This window comes from Harmonia axyridis, chromosome X (assembly GCF_914767665.1).
Source record: "Harmonia axyridis chromosome X, icHarAxyr1.1, whole genome shotgun sequence".
In the NCBI taxonomy this organism is placed as follows: Eukaryota; Metazoa; Arthropoda; class Insecta; order Coleoptera; family Coccinellidae; genus Harmonia; species Harmonia axyridis.
In genome coordinates this window covers 34,099,691-34,107,190 of record NC_059508.1, presented here as the reverse complement: position 1 = coordinate 34,107,190, position 7,500 = coordinate 34,099,691, and the positions used below count along the sequence as shown (strand labels likewise).

At 51.9% G+C, this 7,500-nt stretch overlaps 1 non-coding gene and 1 pseudogene across 1 annotated transcript; both read left to right on the top strand.

Annotated features, from left to right (window-relative positions):
* Window positions 1–773: 773 nt before the first annotated feature.
* On the top strand, window positions 774–928 carry LOC123686957. The gene has a single exon (XR_006748709.1). It is a non-coding gene; the product is annotated as a 5.8S ribosomal RNA (ribosomal RNA).
* Window positions 929–1,435: 507 nt separating this feature from the next.
* LOC123688250 overlaps window positions 1,436–7,500 on the top strand; it is a 9,285-nt pseudogene continuing 3,220 nt past the window's right edge.

Sequence of the window (7,500 nt, the reverse complement as noted above, 5' to 3'; positions counted from 1 at the left end):
TGGGCGAAGTTTCGTGATGTTTACGAGATGAGGAGCCGGCCGCCTATGTCGGCGTTTGTGGTTGGGCGAAGTTCCTTGACGGAACGAGGAGCCGGCTGCTTATGCTGACGTTCGTGGTTGGGCGAAGTCTTGTGATATCCTCGAAACGAGGAGCCGGCCGCACGTGTGTGCAGCCTTCGTTGTAGGTCCATGTTTAGAGATGCTCACGAAATGAGGAGCCGGCCGCTTATGTCGGCGTTTGTGGTTGGGCGAAGTTCCTTGATGGAACGAGGAGCCGGCTGCTTATGCTGACGTTCGTAGTTGGGCGAAGTCTCGTGATGTGCTCGGAATAAGGATTCGAAGCGCTTGGATTGCCGCGTTCGTGGCTGGGCGAAGTTTCGTGTTTGGCACGGAACGAGGAGCCGGCTGCAGGTTTTAAAGATTCTCGCCCGAAATCGATCAGTCGTTACCGTTGTCTACGGACTTCGGTAGGACGATCTATTCCAGGGACGAAGACGTCGACGTTGTGCGACGCCCGTTACATTAGCGTTTTTATGCTCTTTCGGGATTGTCTGCGACGTTTGTCTCCGTCCGAATTTTTTACGATAATTGTCACTAGATTAGTACGCAAACTAGTTGAACCGAAGATTTTGCGCCGATCGACTGACGTATTGACCCTTCAGTGGGTCGTCTCAGTCATTGGAATGTCATTCTCGAGGAGGTTCGCAGTTGGCGTCTCGTATTTCGAGGGAAAGTCCATTGCGACTAGTACCGAGAAATCGAACATAAAAGATTACCCTGAACGGTGGATCACTTGGCTCGTGGGTCGATGAAGAACGCAGCTAATTGCGCGTCAACATGCGAACTGCAGGACACATGAACATCGACATTTCGAACGCACATTGCGGTCCTCGGACACTGTCCTCGGACCACTCCTGACTGAGGGTCGGTTCCATTACAAAGACTGCCCGGCCAGACGTTATGGCTTGACGAAGTGACGACGTAAAGGTCGTCTAACGTTGATCCTGTACCGAAGGTCATTTGGGCGAGTTGGACGGTTTGCCGCGTGACGATCAACGTTCTGTCGTTTCGACGCCTCGTGTGTTGGAATGATGAGGAGTTGTTTTCGTAACGCGCCGTCTTGAATTGCGAAAGCATATATTGTGGTGTCGTGGTATTGCTCGATCTGCGCCCATGACTGTAGACATGCGATCGTCGTGTCCGAGAAATCTGAACGACGTCCGATCGCTTTAATGTGCCAGTTGTCGCGCGTTGCGGATGAGCTTTCATGAGCGCACCCCCGAAACACCGAAGCACTTTGCTTGGATTCGCATGATCCGCCATACGGAGCAGGAGATAATAGACGCCTTTGAGTAGGCTAACTCCCTCGCGTAAGGTACGTGATTTTATGAGCCGCCAAAGGTTAGTTTCGGAACGTTTCGATGATTTGAACATACGACCTCAGGACAGGTGAGACTACCCGCTGAATTTAAGCATATTATTAAGCGGAGGAAAAGAAACTAACTAGGATTCCCTTAGTAGCGGCGAGCGAACAGGGATTAGCCCAGCACTGAATCCCGCGATCGTAACCGGTCGCCGGGAGATGTGGTGTTTGGAAGGATCCATTATCTGGCGAGTTCGCGGCGCGTTCAAGTCCATCTTGAATGGGGCCATCGCCCATAGAGGGTGCCAGGCCCGTAGCGACCGCTGCGGCTTGCTAGAGGATCTCTTCTTAGAGTCGGGTTGCTTGAGAGTGCAGCCCTAAGTGGGTGGTAAACTCCATCTAAGGCTAAATATAACCACGAGACCGATAGCGAACAAGTACCGTGAGGGAAAGTTGAAAAGAACTTTGAAGAGAGAGTTCAAGAGTACGTGAAACCGTTCAGGGGTAAACCTGAGAAACCCGAAAGGTCGAATGGGGAGATTCATTCGCGCCTGTTGTTGGGATTTACTGACTGTGGAAACGGCGACGTTCGCGTTGGCTGTTCCCTTCGGTTCATCTCCGGCTTCGGACGCGTGCACTTCTCCCCTAGTAGGTCGTCGCGATCCGTTGGGTGCTGTTCTACGGTCTCGAGTGTAGCCCGTGAGCTCGGATTTTCCGATGTTTACGGACACTGGGTTTCCGAACAGCTCGCTCGACGGTTTACTGATGGCGGGAGGCCGCGACTTAGTTCGCGTCCGGCCCGTGGCAAGTATGTGAATTGTGATGGCGATCGGACCTAGTGCCGATTCCGTCCGTTTGCGACTGTTCGCCGCGGTGTTCTTGGACAGACCTCTTGAAACGCCGATCAGCGACGCTATTGCTTTGGGTACTTTCAGGACCCGTCTTGAAACACGGACCAAGGAGTCTAGCGTGTGCGCGAGTCATTGGGAATCACTAAACCTAAAGGCGCAATGAAAGTAACGGTTCACTTTATGTGAACTAAGGGAAGATGGTCGGTCTCCATGACTGACCCGCATTCCCGGGGCGCCTCATTCTCATTGCGAGAGGAGGCGCACCAAGAGCGTACACGCTGGGACCCGAAAGATGGTGAACTATGCCTGGTCAGGACGAAGTCAGGGGAAACCCTGATGGAGGTCCGTAGCGATTCTGACGTGCAAATCGATCGTCGGAACTGGGTATAGGGGCGAAAGACTAATCGAACCATCTAGTAGCTGGTTCCCTCCGAAGTTTCCCTCAGGATAGCTGGCGCTCGTTGCATACGAGTCTCATCCGGTAAAGCGAATGATTAGAGGCATTGGGGTCGAAACGACCTCAACCTATTCTCAAACTTTAAATGGGTGAGATCTCCGGCTTGCTTGAATGTGAAGCCGCGAGATTTCGGATCAGAGTGCCAAGTGGGCCATTTTTGGTAAGCAGAACTGGCGCTGTGGGATGAACCAAACGCCGAGTTAAAGCGCCTAAATCGACGCTTATGGGATACCATGAAAGGCGTTGGTAACTTAAGACAGCAGGACGGTGGCCATGGAAGTCGGAATCCGCCAAGGAGTGTGTAACAACTCACCTGCCGAAGTTACTAGCCCTGAAAATGGATGGCGCTGAAGCGTCGTGCTTATACTCGGCCGTCAGTGGCATGTGCGGTCGCCCTTCGGGGCGGTCATGAAGCCCTGATGAGTAGGAGGGTCGCGGAGGTGAGCGCAGAAGGGCTGGCCGTGAGGCCGTCTGGAGCCGCCTTCGGTGCAGATCTTGGTGGTAGTAGCAAATACTCCAGCGAGGCCCTGGAGAGCTGAGGTGGAGAAGGGTTTCGTGTGAACAGCCGTTGCACACGAGTCAGTCGATCCTAAGCCCTAGGCGAAAGCCGATGTTGATGTGGCGTTGTTAATCGTGTTTATAAGTGGTGGCAGAAATGCTATGCATCTTGACGCGTGACGCACGCCCGTCGGGCGAAAGGGAATCCGGTTCCTATTCCGGAACCCGGCAGCGGAACCGAAATTAAACCGGGCCCTCGTAAGAGAGTTCGTCGGGGCAACCCAAAAGGACCCGGAGACGCCGTCGAGAGATCCGGGAAGAGTTTTCTTTTCTGCATAAGCGTTCGAGTTCCATGGAATCCTCTAGCAGGGAGATATGGTTTGGAACGCGAAGAGCACCGCATTTGCGGCGGTGTCCGGATCTTCTCCTCGGACCTTGAAAATCCGGGAGAGGGCCACGTGTAGGCGTCGCGCCGGCTCGTACCCATATCCGCAGCTGGTCTCCAAGGTAAAGAGCCTCTAGTCGATAGAATAATGTAGGTAAGGGAAGTCGGCAAATTAGATCCGTAACTTCGGGATAAGGATTGGCTCTGAGGATTGTGGCGTGTCGGGCTTGTTGGGGAAGTGGGTCACGGCTAACGTACCGGGCCTGGGCGAGGTGATGCGTTTCGCTTGCGTTACGTTTGATCCGAGCTCGGTCCCGCGTCTTGGCCTCCCGCGGAATCGTCAAGCTTCGAGACCCCGTGAGTGCTCGCAAGGGTGCTCTGGGTAATCTCTGCGGCCGTCATCTAACAATCAACTCAGAACTGGCACGGACTGGGAGAATCCGACTGTCTAATTAAAACAAAGCATTGCGATGGCCCCAGCGGGTGTTGACGCAATGTGATTTCTGCCCAGTGCTCTGAATGTCAACGTGAAGAAATTCAAAAAAGCGCGGGTAAACGGCGGGAGTAACTATGACTCTCTTAAGGTAGCCAAATGCCTCGTCATCTAATTAGTGACGCGCATGAATGGATTAACGAGATTCTCACTGTCCCTACCTACTCCCCCCCGATGAGCCATTACCTTATCGCGGTGGGGGGGTACATTTTCACTGTTATTCTAGACCGATATAGCGTATTTGCATATGAATATATCGCAGGAACAATAGAGGAAATGCGAAAAATGGCTCGCCCCAAATATTATGATGAATACATCTAATATAACAAAATCTCGCGCTGCCGCAGGAACGGCAGCGCCGGTCGTCGGTAAGAGTTCCAGCGTAGGCTCTCGTCGACCGTCATCCAGCGACTACGCGACCTCCACCTCCTCGGTTGTTCGGGCCGGGAGATCTGGATCTGCTACCGAGCAGAGGCTTACACCCTCACCCACAACAAGGAAGGCAACTTCCTCTCCCATCATGTCTGGTGTGAAAACCAGACAACAAACTACAGGCACTTTAACTAGCGCACCGGCGGCAACGCCGGAAGCGAAGCGGAAAGAGCCTTCCCTTCCCCCAATCCCCGAAGAGCTTACGAGCTCGGCGATTAGGTCCACGCTAGAGGAATACCTCTATGACGTGAACCACAAGGTCGCAAGCGCTCAACGTCGGTTCATCCTTGACAGGTTTACCGAACTAGAGCGCTTGTTAATGTCAACTCGCTTGGAAAACGCCTCTCTCAAGGGGCGCCTACAAGAGAGGAGTAGGCTGGAGGAGGTTTGCGCCTCTCTTCAGTCTGCTAATAAGACAGTGGCCCGACCCTCGTACGCGAGAGTCACAGCGGCCACTCCTACCCCTACATCCCGTCCCACTCCATTACCTAAGCCAAGACCGCAGAGCGACTCTCCTTTATATGTAAAGGCAAGAGGAAAGGATTCTTCTAAGATCCAATCATCTATAAAAGAGGCCCTCCGTAAAGAGGCCCCCTCGGCAAAGATCCGATTCACTACAAAAGTGAAGTCAGGAGACATCCTTATCGTCTGCGCATCGCAGAAGGATCACGATCTTGTCAAGGCATCTCTTGACAAGCATAATATCGAGTTTCAAACTCCAAGAAAGATTCTTCCGAGAATCATGTTGCATGACGTGTCTAAGGACACAAAAGTAGATGATCTCATAGACGAGATTATCGAAAAGAATCTTCCGGATCAGTTTGATCCGTCTGCTGTGAAGTTGGCGACGAAGGTGATTTTTAAATTTCCTTCGGAGACATCGACACAGAAGATTGTCGTATCCGCACCGGCATGTCTCACGAGCGCGATCACCCGTCAGGGCAGAGCGTACGTGGGGCTCCGATCTTATCGTGCTTACGAGCACGCAAGAATTTCAAGGTGCAAAATGTGCCAATCCTTTAAGCACACAGCACTCAGGTGCAGCGCAGAGGTTCCTCTCTGCTCACACTGCGCCTGTAAAGGCCATTCCGTCTCGGAATGCGCCAAGGAAGAAAACCCCGCTTGCTGTATTAACTGCAAGCAAAAGGGGAACAAAAACACGGACCACCCGGCAAGCGACAAAGCTTGCCCGGAGTATAGGAAAGCGCTCGAGGACTTCATATCGAAGATAGACACCTCGAGCACTAAATTCAAGGCCACGGCCTAAAATTAATACAGATAAATGCCCAGAGATCTGCCGCCGTATCGGCGGAGATCTCAAATCTGATGAACACGAAAAATATAGATATAGCCTTAATACAGGAACCTTACCACGCCTTCGGCGAGGTGAGGGGACTCGGTTTGCGTGCACGCCTTTTACGCGTGCCCCAAGATCCAATCGGATCTGTTATTGCAGTATTTAACCCTCACTTAAACGTTATTCTGCTAGGTAACTTGTCAGAACCAAATATCACTGTGGCTACCATACAATTCGATAAAATATCATTTATCCTGGTCAATGTCTATTGCCAATTCAGCTTAGACATTGACCCATTTTTACATAAGCTGGATTCTATTCTAACACATAACAGGGGCAAAAGGGTTCTCATATGCATGGACTCCAATGCCAAGTCGCCACTTTGGTTCTCTAGCCATAGAGACTATCGTGGCTCTCTTCTTGAGGACTTTGTCGACCGTTCTGGCCTCATCGTCCTCAATTCAGCTGGTTTTCCGGCCACATTCGCCTCTTCAAATGGTGAATCAAATATCGACCTCACTCTCGCTACCCCCAATGCGGCGGATTTCGTCCAAGGCTGGTCGGTGCGGGAGAATTGGTCTACATCAGATCATCGACCTATTTTCTTCGAGATAGGCTCGAGCCAATTTGAGAATAGAATCCCATATCTTGACCCGAACACCCCGAGATTCGTTCCTAGGAACGCGGACTGGGACCTGTTCGAGTCCGAATTAGACCGGCGTCTTCATGACGTCAATCTTCTATGTCAGAATGAAACTGAGCTGGATAGGGTCGTTAAGTCCCTGACCAAAGCCATATTTTTATCCGCTATGGCATCAATATCTACCTCCACTCGCAGAAATCGCGGGCTTGGATGGTGGAACCCACGACTTAGCTCGCTCAAGACTGACCTTAACCGTAAAAGGAAGGGGTTGCGTCGAGCGCGACGCTGGGGAGAGGGCACAGATGTCATAATGCAGCATCTAGCGTCCGTTAGGCACGCAAATAACATCTACACAGCCGCGATTCGTCAGGCTAAATTTCAAAACTGGCAAAGATTCGTTGAAACAGAATCACAAAGAGGACCATGGTCCTCATCCTATAAAATCGTGACGGAGCGGATAACCGCTCCCACTACACTTTCTGCTGTAAGAACCGAACGCGGTTCTTACACAACTACTTGGCTGGACACAGCCAAGACTATCCTCGCGAAACTACTACCGAGCGATAACTGTGAGGAGGACACTTTAGTCCAAGTCGCAGTACGAAATTCAGCAGCATCGGTCCCCCCGGGGACCCTCCTACCCACCCCGGACCCCTTTGAGATGGATGAGCTAGGGCGAGCTCTCCTGGCCACACGTAAAAACTGTGCGCCCGGGCCTGACTCCTTAACAGGGTTCATTCTCAAAAGGGTGTTCGACTCCCATCCCGATGTTCTGTTGTCGTTGTACAACTCATGTCTGAGGTTATGCATATTTCCGAAGGCATGGAAGACGGGGAGAATCTGTCTTCTGCTCAAATCGAAGGGTCGGCAGCCTGACGATGCGAAATCGTATCGCCCGGTTTGTCTTCTCAACGAAATGGGCAAACTCTTAGAACGACTCTTACTAACTCGAATCTCGCCAATCTACAAAGATTCCGGTCAGGAACACGACTCTCAGTTCGGCTTTCGTTCTGGCAGGTCTACAGAAGACGCGGTCAGACGCGTCGTGAATTTCGCAAGAAATTCCACACAGCCATACGTG